Source organism: Syngnathus floridae, chromosome 9 (assembly GCF_059516105.1).
Source record: "Syngnathus floridae isolate MCC-2025c chromosome 9, RoL_Sflo_1.0, whole genome shotgun sequence".
NCBI lineage: Eukaryota > Metazoa > Chordata > Actinopteri > Syngnathiformes > Syngnathidae > Syngnathus > Syngnathus floridae.
Genome location: NC_142421.1, coordinates 2,043,900 through 2,057,978, shown reverse-complemented (window position 1 = coordinate 2,057,978; position 14,079 = coordinate 2,043,900). Strand labels below are relative to the sequence as shown.

Here is a 14,079-nt window from a genome sequence, read left to right as displayed (position 1 = left end):
TATATTATTTACAGTGTTCCATGAGTCATAGTTGCTATGAATAATAGCCAATATCCCTAGGTGCATTCCTTACACCATCCCTCCTTGAAGCCAAACAGTGGAGGCAGATGTCCACCCCACTTTGAACCCTGCTCCTGTCCAGGATGTTTATTCATGTTTTTCAGTTACCTCGGAGGTACTTCTTGCCTCTGATTTCACCCCAGTAACGTGAACAAATGCTGTTGTACAAATGGGTTCAAAAGGTTTGGAGAGAAGTGAAAAAGAGGAGATGTGAAATATGAGCGTCAGTTGGGGCGGAAAAAAAAAAAAAAATCCAAAAATCAGACTTTGCTTAGGTTTGCACGTCTGGCCAATCAGGATCAGTTTGATACGTCTGCCAAAACCACAGCGCTTGTGCGAGCTCTAGCCACCGGCTTGGGTTGAGGGGTGGGGGTGACCCTTCTTATGGAAAACTCATCAAAGTGAGATCCAGTCAAGGCCAAAGCAAACATCTGCTCAAATGGCAGCAGGAGGCTTCGTGCATGTGTGTGTGACTGCTGTCAGACCCGCTTTGTCTCAGCTGAAATTTTCACAGCTGCTAAACCTGCATCCCATGCATGCATACACACATGCACACACGCACAGGTCAATAGCACAATGAAGAATAAAGTGCTCCACTCCACTAGTTTCCATTCCGAGTCCCCCTTTGGATTCACTTCATCAGTCTTCCACGGCTCCCCCCTCACCCGCACCAATTTTCTTTCCTATTTGGATTCTTTGTTCTTCAGCTTCTCTTTAAATGATTTCGTATTGTTCCAATAACTGTAGAAAAAACTAGAAATGATGATTATTCCCCTTAAGTTCTCCTGCACTTTATTGAAGTCTTGCAATAGTGCATTGATCACGCCTTCTAAAATAAACTTAATCCTAACCTACCTTGTCTAGCTACCCTACCAACCATCCATAACTCCCTCGGCAGTTACTTGACTTTGGTGGATTGTTTAGGGAACTATTACCTACATTCCTTGTCTACATCCTTCGTCTTTCCTCCTTCATGATTTTCTGTACCTAGCTAACTATGAGCTACCTTAACAACAACAAACACACAAACCTACCTGATCTACAGATATATCTTTCGTGACTAAAATCCATCACACATCTACAATACTGCCTACTTTCTTCCCCTACCACCACCCCGTCAACCTCCACTACTAGCCGACTCTCCTTACTTACCTACCCTACTTATCTTATCGAGCCTCACCAATGCGTGCCTCATTGCACAGCCATTTATCTAAGCATGTCCAAGGTCTCTTCCTGATAAAAAGCTTCACTGTTTGGCATTTCAAAAGCAATTTAATTCTTTTCAAAGCACTTAAACTCAGCCTTGGACACACCACCGTTCCATGCTTGAGAATATTCAAGTACATTTCGCAACTTGTCATGCAGCTCCTTCAAAATCTTCCAGCACCACATAACACAAATCGTCACGTTTCTTTATTTTAGTTAGTCCAGTTTGACATTTTGACTAATACCGTATTGTCATTAAAATGTGTGTGTGTGACCTGAATCCACGACGACTCTTAAATGTGTCACCCTGCTTATCTATATGTTGTCCTATTTGGCCCGTTTAGGTTTGTGCCTTTGGGCCTCCATCTTTTATTGTTCTGGTAGAAATAGGTCACGAAGAAACAAGACACATAGTTCTGTGGTTCTAAAAACGCAAGGGTCATTGTGGTGCGCCGCTCAACAGCTACACACAACGTGAAAATCCCCGTCGGACAGAACGCTCCTTGTTTAAACTCGACCCATCTAAACTTTCATGCACAGAAGGTGGATTAGGCTCATTTACAAATGTATAGCTTTACGACGACGCCATTATGTGTGTGTTTGTGTGCCCCAGCCAATGAATAATTCAGCGGCAGCATAAGAGTTAAAATGGGCGGAAAATACACTTGTTAAGCCCTCAAAGAAGCAAACGGAACCCTCCGTCACAAAGAGGAAGGAGTGCAGACGGCTTGTTAGATGTTCCAGATGTCCTCTCAAAGAATGTATTACTCAGAGCTAAAAATATATGAAAAAAAATCCATGAATGTTTTTACTATATTGAGGAAGAAAGGTGATTGGTTGTGCCGATTTTTGTGACAGTTGAGTATAAAAAAACTTTTGGAATGACGTATATTATTTGGGTAATGCAGTCCTCATATTCAATTTGAATTAAATCCAATCGTATGTTTTCTTTATGAAGAAAAGTGTTTGATACAACTCCAGCAACTTACATAAAATTAAACATTGATTTATCTTGTGGAATTAAATTTATTTTTTGGTTACTGTATCATCTCAACTTCCCCAAACCTTTGGTTCCTTTTTCCCTTGAATGCGCCCAGCTGAACATAAGTGAGTGTGGCAGGCCCGGTTAGTGTGTCTTTGTGCATCATTGCGTTAGACTAACAACCCCCTCCCTCCTCTTTCCACACACACATATTGAAATTCTATGGAAGTTTTGGAGACTCATACCAGATGTTCCTCCCCTCATCATTTTCCTCCCTCGTCTCATTTTTCTGTCCCATTTCCTCCGTCATTCAAGCTCATTTTTAAAAAAAAAATTCCTTCTTACACTCAATTATTCCATTTCCATTCCTTTCTCCTCTTCATCCTTCTTCGTTTATACCCATTTTGCTTTCAATATAATTTGTGCTAATGTTCGTACACGGCCTTCCTCTTGCCTCCATTCACTCCTATGAGGATGGCGCTCAATGACGCCGCTAATACGGTGGAAGCATCGCCTTCATTCACTGTCGGGTAAAAATCTTAAGATCCGCTCCGAAGCCTCGTTGTCATTCTGCACCCTGTGCTGCTTTTATTCCTCTGCTGGAATTCCCACCCCCCCAACGTCCTTAAGTCGTGACAAACTCATTTGAAACTCTCCGAGCGGTGAAGCAACAAATACGGGAATGGAAAAGCGAGTACGGTGGGAGGAGGTGATTTGCACACCTTTTCATTTTAATACCTCTCGAGGACGCAGGCGGAATCTTTATTAGTATTTGTATGATTTCAATATTATTCATCATCTCGCCCCGGATTGTGTCCTCACCTTGCTTCTTCCCTTCTCCTCCTAAGAGGTTTCTTTATGCCCCCGAAATCAACATTTTACTTTTAACCTAATCTAAAGAAAATAGCCACTTAAATCTTACAAGTGTCGAGAACTTGCTTTCAAGCAGTTGGCTACTGTCAGAACAAATCAAGATGACATTGTTTATGATCAAAACAACGATGCAGCAAAGTATTCAGATAATTTAATTCGCCGTTATCTTCCCCAAGTGGCATTTTACAGTTTTCTATCTGCTTTGCATTCAAATTTTGCCACTTTATTGTTAGCGAATTTGGGAAAAAGAGACGATAAAGTTTGGTAGCTGTTTCCAACTGTCAAAACAAATGAAGAGGGGCACTTCTGTTTCTGTCTGGTCTGTGAATGCTAAAACGGTCCTGTTCAAACTCTCAACTTTGCATTCACTCCGCCATTGCATTTTCACGCCGATCATTTGATTTGTGGTCATTTGTCGTTGTCTTTTTCCCCTGAGTGACATTTTATTGATTCATTTCAATTTTAAGGGCATGGTGGCCATTGGGAATTTTGGGAGTTTCTTGAACGGCCAGTTTGTTTTGAGGCCTACCTATCCTAAAAAAATAGCCACTTGTAGGCTAATACTAACGCTACTAACAAATGCTTCTTTTTCCTCACGCATTTGTTGCTGCTTCACCAAATCAGACGTGTGGCTTGCCAGTAGAGGTGATAGTTACTTTTAACACAAAGCGTCGTGAGTCTCGGGTGTTCAACGTCAAACAACACCTCGTTTAGGCGTCTAATACACGCTGGGGTTCAGCCCCCTCGTGTCCCGCCTTGGGTAGCATACACCTCAGGTCAGCATTCCCAGCGCTCCTCTTTTGTCCCTTTTCCTCTTCATTACCACCCCCAAATATCCATGTATTGATCCAGCCGCCTGCGATAAGTCACAGTGATTGACGGCCACTAATTGGCTTAATCTCAGCCCCCTCCCCGGGGAGCTTGTTGTGCTGCGCCTCATCTGGATACAGCTGTCCCATTATCCCACAAGTGACACCATGACCCCCGGAAGCCTGCCGGGGGGGCTCACCAGAGATGGAGATAGTGAGGTGACGACTGAGGTTAAATACATTTAAAATGCACACACACCATTTTTTCTCCCCCTCCACTTATACTTTGTCTTTTGGGATAACACGGCGCTTTCTGATAGACTCGTTCATGCGGAAAAAGTATTAATTCCGAGGGAGATAACGCGAGAGCCTCTCGGATACATGAGCAGCCCCCCCCCACCCGTTTGCGGGTAGCGCTTTGCCTGTTGTTCACATTTTGAGGGAAATCTCAACGTGGAAACCTCCAGCGGCTTCGATGACCTATTGCAGCACCTTAAATGTGCGGCACATTGAGGTTTTGTTGTCAAAATGATTCAGGTCTGGGGACTCGCTTTTATATTGAAATGGATTTCAGGACTTTGGCACCACTATCTCCACGTCAAGTGTCCTTGAGTGAGACAGTGAGTCAGACCTTCCCTGTCGGGTCTGAAACTCATCCCAGAGCAAAGAGGAGCCCCCCCGCCCCCCGAAGAGGAGCCCCCCGCCCCCCCTGATTAGCTTTGCTCTATTGAGAAGGCAAGGACCAGAACAGAAGGTCTCAGAAAAGGCCGATAAGCCTTTAAAGACGCCCACCCCCACACGTCAGCCTAACATCCACGGCGTCCCATTCATCCATCCAGTGACAGCGCGTTTACGGTGGCATTAGCACACGGTGACCCCGGTGGACCCTCGGAGATCCGACTGTGTGATCTACTCGCCTCCCCCGGCCTGAGCGCTTTAATAGCTTGGAAGCATTTTTTATTCATTACGCTTAATGGCTTGATTGCACAGCAGAATTTGCATGGTGCAGCAAGCAAGTAAAGATATTGGGGTGGCTAATAAAACGCCATCAATATTTCATGCAAACATCTAAGGCTCGCTAATCCTTGCGTGCATTGCGGCCACTGTTGTTTTTGTCTTTAAAATAGAAAAACAATGAAAACACTGACGCCTCTTAACACCCTAATCTTTCCTTAAAAACTTAATTTGAAACTCTAATTCCAGACCCAAACACGAATCCTTTCAAAACCGAAGTTTGAAACTGGAATTTGCCCTATCGTGAAATCGTTTTTTGACCCCAACCCAAATGAAACTGATTTCGAACCCTAACCCAGACAACACATTTTTGAAACCTGAACCCCTTGCTTGAAACCCTACCCCTTATTTGACACCCAACCCTGGCTTGAAAGGCAAATTCAACACAATTTCACTTGTGCACAAGCCCACATGCCCATTGAAGCCAACAAGCTTTAATTTCCCCTCACAGTTGATCCTCAGTAATTATGTTGGGCGTTGGAGTACACGCCGGGGTCTCGACACGTGAGCATGTTTGCGTTTTTCTAATTGATCACGAATTGTCGGGAATCAACACCGTGATGCGGTGTCGAGGGGCGAGGCGGGTGATCACTAATACCGTTGAGGTTTCCAATTGATTCGCAGTGTCGCCTTGCATGTGTGATGACCCTAATTAGCCTCGCTTAAAAGGAGCCCCTCGCCGGCAAGGCCCGCCCCCAACCCTATTTTGTCCTTTCACTATTTTAGGACCCCTAGTGTACAAACGAGAGGATACGAACCCCCCCCCCCCCCCCCACCCAATCCCAGTCCAGGTTAACAGAGCAACCCTTGTTGTTGTTGTTCCTCTGAGCTAGCATCTCGTCCCCCATCTTGAGTCTCAATAAAGCTCATTCCTTTTCTGCCAAAAGCCCTCAAAGCCAATTTCGGCTTGTCTCGGCGCCACCTCCCGGAGCTTCCTTGTGCGCCTTTTGTTTCGAATTTTGGGGGGGGGTCTTTGATTGATGATGAAAAGTTTGAATCCTGGCCAAAAAAAAAGGACTCATTTCTATCTCGGGGGTTGTACAAACCCAAAAGAAAGATCTTGGCCGGGCTTTGCTTTGCAGGCTCGTGTGTGGACCGTGAATGTTTTTCACAACCCCCACCAAGGGCGAGAGGTGTTGTTTTGATTGATTTTCAGCACGGTTACGCATACACAAGCTAAACTTGACAAAAGAGGTGGCGGAAACCGCTCAATTGTGTTCAAATCCCGATACAAATTCAGATAAACAGTTCTTTCAAGCAAATACCAACATCACCCTCCATGGCAGAAGATATCTTGCGTCAAACAATTTCCGCTGAATAGAATCCTCCGCTTTCACCCACACAATTTAGTTCCCGTCAACATCGCCACCTCAACCTCTTCCCCGTCTTCGTTGGCACTCGTCAAACAAACGGTTGGCTTTGATCAGATCCCTTCCCGCACGTCTGAAGGATAAACACGATACGACAATCTTCGCAAATGAGATTTCTTCGTCGCCCCGGTGTCAAAGCGAGACACTTGTCTCTCACGGCGGCCTTTTCATCTAAAACCTGTTGACGTGCCACTCGAGGAAGACGCAAACGCGGGGCGCCGGATTATCGGTAGCGCGGCGAATAAACCGTCTGGATGATTTCGGGAAGCCAAACAAGATGCGAACTAGTACACTTTTTGCTCACACACATTTTCCATTATACATTTCAAGACATTTTTACACCCAGCAGCACCCAAAAAAATACTTAGCTTTCCAAGTGCCACCATCAGGATCAACATTGTGAAAAGATTCGCCCAGTAAATCCACATGTTCATAAAAATGAGGATTATTCCGAAAGCATATTATTAAATACTGTTTGCACTTAAATATTATGATTAAAAAAAATCAGCCTGAATGATGAATGAAATGTAATGCCCGTAAAACCGTTCTTTTTGATCGAGTGATTGTCTCTTTTCCATTCAAACGGTACTGAATCGTTTCACTGGAGCTGCAAAAGCAACGGCAATGATGTCACAACAATGCCAAAAATCCAAATTGTGGTCTCCTACCACCAAGCGCTTTTATTATGTTTCAATCCTCCAGGCTAAATTCTCTCTACTCGCTCTTTTCTCCGCCTCCCATCCCCTCAAGTCCACCTTTCAAACCCAGCGACCTTGTCGTACCCGAACACACTTGTGTATTCGACGTCACAACGAATATAAACACATTTGCCAACGTGTTGTACACGGCGAGGACGCAAACACCAAACGAAAGCGGCTCGAGGCGAGCGAATGTTTCAAAACAAACGACTCCGGGAGAACGGTGCATCTCTGAGCAGGCAGTAGCAAGCAATTACAACAACTGTTAATAGTATTGATGCAGTAAATGCCTTGCCTTTTTCACATGGGAACCCCTTAATACAATAAATCCGACACTATTAACGACATCCCTAACTGGAAAAGCGAAGGATTAAAAAAAAGCGAGTAATTGAATGCTAAAAATACCCATAATTGCCCACACCCTGTACCTAATGAAAAGTCCGTGGTGGTTGTACGGGGAGACAACATTCACCGCAAAGGTCAGTGCAGTCAGAGAAAACCAATAAGACGTACGTTTTATATACACAGTACATATAAAAAAAAATGCCAGCCTATGGAAGCGCAGAATAAAAAAAATAAGCCGCCCCCCCCAAAAAAAAGTGAAATTAATACTGCGCGGCAAAGTATCAGCAGTGCCATTCAATCATATGATGACATTATAAGTGTCGGAGGGGGAAGTGGAGTGGAAAAGGGAATGGTGAGGGAAGATGCATTGTGGGACTTATTGATAACAGAGGACCGAGGCGACTAAAAAGCAACAACATTGAGGGAGCCTATTATGGTGGAGAGGTCAAGCATGCAGTATTGCCCTGTCTTGTCGAAAAGACAACAGGCCTTTGTGTGTGTCCGCTACGCTCTCGTTTTGTCAGCACGCCCATCAAAATCTTTTATCGTATCAATGCTGGGAGATGATGAGCCTTCATACGCTTCAAGTCCGCCGTCATCAAAACAAAATCAGTTGTGTTCCTTTCTGTTGTACTTAATAGCGGCGGAATCACTCAAGGGGGTTTGAGCGCCAATCAAAGGACAGAATGTTTTCTTTGTGACATCGGCGCTATTACTTCTCTGAGTGAAAACCGAGAATTTTAGGGCCAGGAGGTCGAAGGCAATGAAGCCATCCACTGGGATTGCGCTACTTGTCATAATGGCTTTCAGCTACTAGGGTGTGTGTGTTGGTAATAGTGAATAATATATATATTTTTGTCGTCGCGTAATTACAGGACACAAATAAAAATCGATCGTCTATTTTTTTTTAATCAGGCCTACAAGTGGTGCCATCTTTTTAATCAGGATTGTGCTATTATATTTGTCTTTGTCGTGAAATTTAGTCTTTTGGTATCTATTGATTTCGGTATCTATGGTCAGTATCTATAGTGTCCATTTTCTTGCGCTTAACTGGGTTCAAATCAAACTTATTTAAAGAATATGCGTCATCAATTTGTTCGATTGTGCGGATATTATTCAGAACACTTTTTGATTTGACCAAAATTGATAAAAAAGGTACTGTCGCATCTTTTTAAATCATTTGCCACCCACCACAGTTGTGTTACTGATTTAGTTATCTTGATTTGAGCTATATTTTGACACTGCACCACCCCGCCTAGAATACAAAATGGTATAGTCCAGCCTTGAAATCACATGTTTGGACAACAAGCGTTGCGTATCAATGTGGAATAGGTGAAGGTTATCGGAAAACATCTTGGCCAGGTTCACGGTGTCAAAGCGTGACTACACACATTGGTTGCGGAAAGGTCTCGCACACATTCACACATACACGCACACATTGCACCTGAAGAACTTAACCAGCACGGACACATACATGTTGGAAAAAGTGTTACATCAGCACCACGGAGCAGCTGTAATTAACATAACCACATTAGTTATGCTAATGTGTGAACGTGCGTGTGTGTGTATATGCGTCAATACTGAAGCTATTTGATTATTGATTAGCAATGAATCCCAAAGTGTGATGTTTTATTTTTCTTAATCATGATATCGTTGCGGTGATAAATTAGCAGACATCTGAAAGAGAATCCGAGTAAGACAGCTGTGAATGACGCGCGCGCGCACACAGTTTGTGTTAATTATTATCCGTAATAATGAGACACAAACGTCTCATTAAATCTCTCCTTGACCCGGCGCACTGCAAAGTCTTTCTTTTCCTGTCTTTTCCCGCTGTCGTCTTGCTTAACTCCGTCGCAAAGGAGAGAGGATCCTTTCAGCTGTGAATTATTAATTAGCATTCAAGTTGGCCTCCGAATTTTCTCTGACCCACATCGCAATGAGAAGGGAAGAGAAGGAGCCCCCCGTGCCTGAAATGCATATGCGAAGTTCCGTTCGGGTAGAAATATGGGAGGTATTTTGGAAAAGTGATTTTTTTTTTTATGAGTTGGGTCTCTAGAGTGGCTGGCCACCCATTAAATATGTTTGGCATTGTTAAATTAGCCAGTGTTGGATTTGAGCAAGCACCATTCATTTGCAGTCTGGACAAGGAGGAACGACAGTTTGCTTCTCTGGAGGGAGTCTCTGATTGTCAGGATCCGCTACACTAATTGACAAAGTGTAATTGGATGACTTACTGATGAAGTGCTGCCTGCAAGGGTGAAAATACAACCCAGTCTTTATTGGCATCCATTCTATCAATCAGTAGTGGATTTGCACATGCACCGTCCATTTGCAGACTGTTTGTGGCTAATGTCTTGTTTTAATAGTCTCAAGACGGGTTGGGAAAATTCATCAAGTTAGTAACAGTGACTTGCCGTTGCAACGTCCTCCTCTGTCCTAGGTCGTCATGGTAACAAAAGCTGTACTGTGATTGCATGTGACAGAACTGCCCCTTCAAAACCTCATAATTTCAAGTGGGGAGTGACAAGTGAAGGTTAAATGTGACGATATATATATATATGTAAACATTTTAGTTCCACATATTGAGACTATCATGAGACCTCGCCAATCACCTGACACAGTAAACCAATTACTCCAGATTACACGCATGCATGAAAACATGCAAACTATTGGTTTCGCATTAAACACATACACGCACGGTCGTGCCGCCATCAATAGGTCTCTATCGGGCGTAATCAATTCTCATTCTAATCCGTTCGATGAGGCCGTCAACGCCGCGCTCTGATCGTCGAAAGCTGAACGGATGACCTCGCTCGTTAATCCCAAATTAGCATCGATCCCGTTCGCGCTGGGCAATGAGTCTCGAACAACAAACGTGCCGTAATGGGAATGGACCACAAGGGATTAGATTGTGTCTTTAGGGTTAGTGAAGCAGTATTTGGCTCATCACCCAGGATTACTCTTGTACATTCCAAAGAATTGTTAACAATCGGACAATATGTTGGCAAGCATGTGCAGGTATGAGCTAAATCATCGTAGTACAGTTTCTGCAGCTCTGTAAAATTTCGAGGGCCGAAACGACCAAAGACTGATTTTCTGTTTTCATTATCTACAGTAGAAATATTGTTTTAGCTCAAACACAGCAGAAAACTGTGGCTACTGCATTCCGTCACAAATTTCTGCACTTCATCAAATGAAACAACCATCTTTGGTCACGGAACATATTAAACTTGTAAATCAAGGTTCCACTTTCATTTTCTTGCGAAATGGGTCGCAGAGTTCAGAACAGAACCACATCAGACTAAAGGCAGGAAGCGGGTCACCAATCGGAGAAAAAGAAGAGTTCGCAGATGTTGATGACACCCGCCCCGAGCTTTGTGATGCGTGGCAGATGTTTGACTTCTGTGGAGCGGCAAGTTGTCTAACAAACTTGTTGCCGCTTTCACCATGTGCCGAGGCGGGAGCAGCCGGACGACTTGAAGGGACCGGTCGTGGCCTTTGATGCGGGAAATTCTTCTTCATCTGTGCTAATTGATGTCAGATGATGCCATGCTGCATAGTTGCAGTAGCAGAGGTTTCTAGACAGGGGGTGCATTCAAACAAAATTTTGCCCTGAGCAATATGGCCGCCATTCCAAAATAAGGCAATTAAGCAATTAGATGCAGTATTTATTTATATATATATATACAGAAAATTATCTTGTAGACCCCAGATCAGCTACTTAAGTGGTGGACCAGCCAATCTTTGGTCTCATGTTCAGGCTCATTAAACTGCTCTTAAAGCAACACGATGGAACAATTTGACCTTTAAGTAACAGTGAGATGTTACATTTGCTTGAAGATGTTAGAATAGTACGTCCTTGCTATCTTGGGAATCAGCCACCATTCGGCTAACTTGTAAGTAAAGTATGCAATCATTTCTTTTCGTCAAAATCACTTTAATGCTATCTTAGATTGCATTAAGGGGAAGAAGACGTATGTCTGGTCTATTGTTTTCCAAAATACGAGGATTTGTATTGGTGATGGACCAGCCTGGACGCAAGATGTTAGCAATAGCATCATTTGGCCCAGCTTCTTTGTGAATATCAAACACCTGAATGGATGTTTCAGTTTGAGCAGACAATGAAGTAACTGTTGGGTAACTTCAATCGAAGAGAGGCAACTAAAAGGATTTGCGGTCAGAAAACACTAATTACACACGCTTGACATTCAATCCGCCCGAGACGGCAGATTACGGTTATAATCCCATCATCGGCATCAACGCGGGATGTTATTACACATCTACACGGGATGTCGCATGAAAGATTAACGTCAACGCAGGGCGGAAAGAAAAAACCCTGCTAGTCACTCGACTTGTTGAGATATAATAAAGCCAACTATCTGCGTACACGAAATTCTAAAATCAAGTGGAAACCGAAGTTAAGAAAAATCGACATCTACTAACAATACAGTTCTGTCAAGGTTTTGACTTTGGCGCCATTGTTGCTTTTCTATTGTTGCGGAAAGTACAACAAGTGCTTCCAAGCGTGTACATAAAGAATCGTAGAAGCCGCATGTTAACGCCGAGTCGGAAAAAGCTACAAGTGGAGTTAAACAAAGTATTACAGGGACAAAATGGTAGCAGTATTACCTCCCCCCCCTCCCATCCCCAGTCAGTCTGGGAGGTAACAGAAGCCACTCACAGGCCGACATACTTATCCAGACAGACTAGACTTGTGTGAGATTGAATCGGTTGTCCCAGGGGAGAGAGCAACGAGCTCTCCATCTACCAAGAGCGGCCCTTGGGGGAAGATGAAGAGCGAGGGGTGGGGTGGGGGGTCACAAGGGGGGGAGATGGAAGACAAAAAAAGAGCGAAGGGCATTCGCCGCCACCGCTGCAGCGAAGCCCGACAGCTCCCTCTATTGCTACTCGCGGAATGACGCCTCCGTTTTCATTCATCTTCTTTTTCTACTCCTTAGCAGCTGGCGCTTAATGAAATATAAATACCACAATTACAGCGTCGTAAATTAATACCCCCCCCACCACCCCCTTCTGCGAGAACCTCAAGAGCTTCACCAGCGCTCTTTCAACTCATTCCAAACGTGTCGGAGAATCTTTGAAAGATTCCAAAGAGTCCCTTGCCAAAGCCCTCTAAGAGCATTGAGGGGGCTGTCTAATTACCGGAATACTGAATATATTACTGTTACATTTAAAATCAATAGGTAACCATTACAGTGACACTTAGTCATTGTACTGCATTCAGGAACCAGCCTGGCGTTCCTCAAAGCTTAACTGTTTGGAATGTCCATACTGAAGAAACATTTTCCAGAAACTTCATCCTTGTGCAGGTTTTATTCAATATGCAACAAGATCCTCCTGCATTGCTGCAGAAAGACATAAAACAGCCCGGGAGAAGTCACCACCCTTACTTCCACACTGCATTTTCCTCCCAGCTACTAACTATCCTGTCAGGAGAATTCATTATCAATCTAAAAACACCAAACAAAAAAAAAAAAAGCCAAATCTTTTAAGTGGCTGCAAGAGTGATGCAATATATGGCGACTGCTTTGGAACTTTGATTAGTAAAAGAGCTGCTGATGAGCAGCAATAAATAGGCAAACTTTATTCACATCATAAAGCCACGACAGTAAAGAAAAAAAATATAACCACACTGTAGGACAAGATCACTAATTACACACAGCCTTTACTTTTTTTATTGAGTTGCAAAACCAAACCACAAGAGCAGTCCACAAGGAGAGGGTTGTTTGGAAGAAAGGAAGCACTGCTCATCCAATGAGCTCTTTCTCTCCGTTTTTCTGCTTCATTCCAACAATTCCCAGGTAGAACCGAACCGTTACGAGCCAAGCGGCAATGATAGGTCTATGCACCGGCTCGAGGAATCACCGGCAAGGAAAAATAAAAGTTGCGCGTCGCAGTCACGCGCAAACGCACTCTTGAGTGCCACACCGTACCGCAAATGTTACAACAAATGAGAAATCACGACATCCACGCACGCACAATCACACCCCGCGTGTCTCCCGATTCGTAAACGTGTGCGTCAAATCGGACGTGCGTGCGCAAATCCACCCGTTTTGCCCAACCGTCTGCATCCAAAGGTGCACCGGGGAGGGGGGGCGAGCTTTTCAATCTCGAGCTTCTCATGTGCGGTGCTGAGGAAGGCAAATCACGCGCTTCTCTTACCTCTCTGAGTCCGTGCGCGTCCCAAGCAAGAGAGACCCCAAAAAAAAAAATCCTTCACAGCCAAGAAATAAAACATCCGCAGCTTGGTGGTCCAGTCCAGTTCGGAGCAATCCCCCTTATTTATTTAGTTTTTATCCACGGAATGATTGATAAGGTAGACAAGGGGAGTCTTTCTGATGTTCTCAACGCGAGTGGGGTAGATGTCACTGCGACTTCAGCATCCTTCTCGCTCTCCTCCTCCTCCTCCTCCTCTTGCGATGTGTAGAGCCGCTCTGAGTGCGTCCGTCCTCTCTTCGCGAGTCTCGGACGAGATGTGAGGGAGAGAGAGAGAGAGAGAGAGAGCGAGCAAGAGAGAGAGAGGAGGGGTGGGAAGCGCAGTAACCACAGTAGCGCTCGCATTCTCTCAGTGCGCTGTAAGGGATCCCCTCCATACAAATGTATTCCGGTTTATAGTTTCTTATTATATACAAATGTATTTCTTTATATGCATTCAACTTTTGGTTGTTATATTTTTGGGGATGCAACAGTTGCTGTTCTATCAT

The 14,079-nt window shown here is 44.1% G+C and overlaps 1 protein-coding gene across 1 annotated transcript in view; it reads right to left on the bottom strand.

Moving 5' to 3' along the window:
* Positions 1 to 13,845, bottom strand: part of cdh11 (cadherin 11, type 2, OB-cadherin (osteoblast)) — a 45,156-nt gene extending 31,311 nt beyond the window's left edge. The window contains exon 1 of the mRNA XM_088385952.1: positions 13,538 to 13,845. The gene's annotated coding sequence lies outside the window, so the exon portion shown is untranslated. The remainder of the gene's footprint in view (positions 1 to 13,537) is intronic.
* Between the last annotated feature and the right edge of the window lie 234 nt (positions 13,846 to 14,079).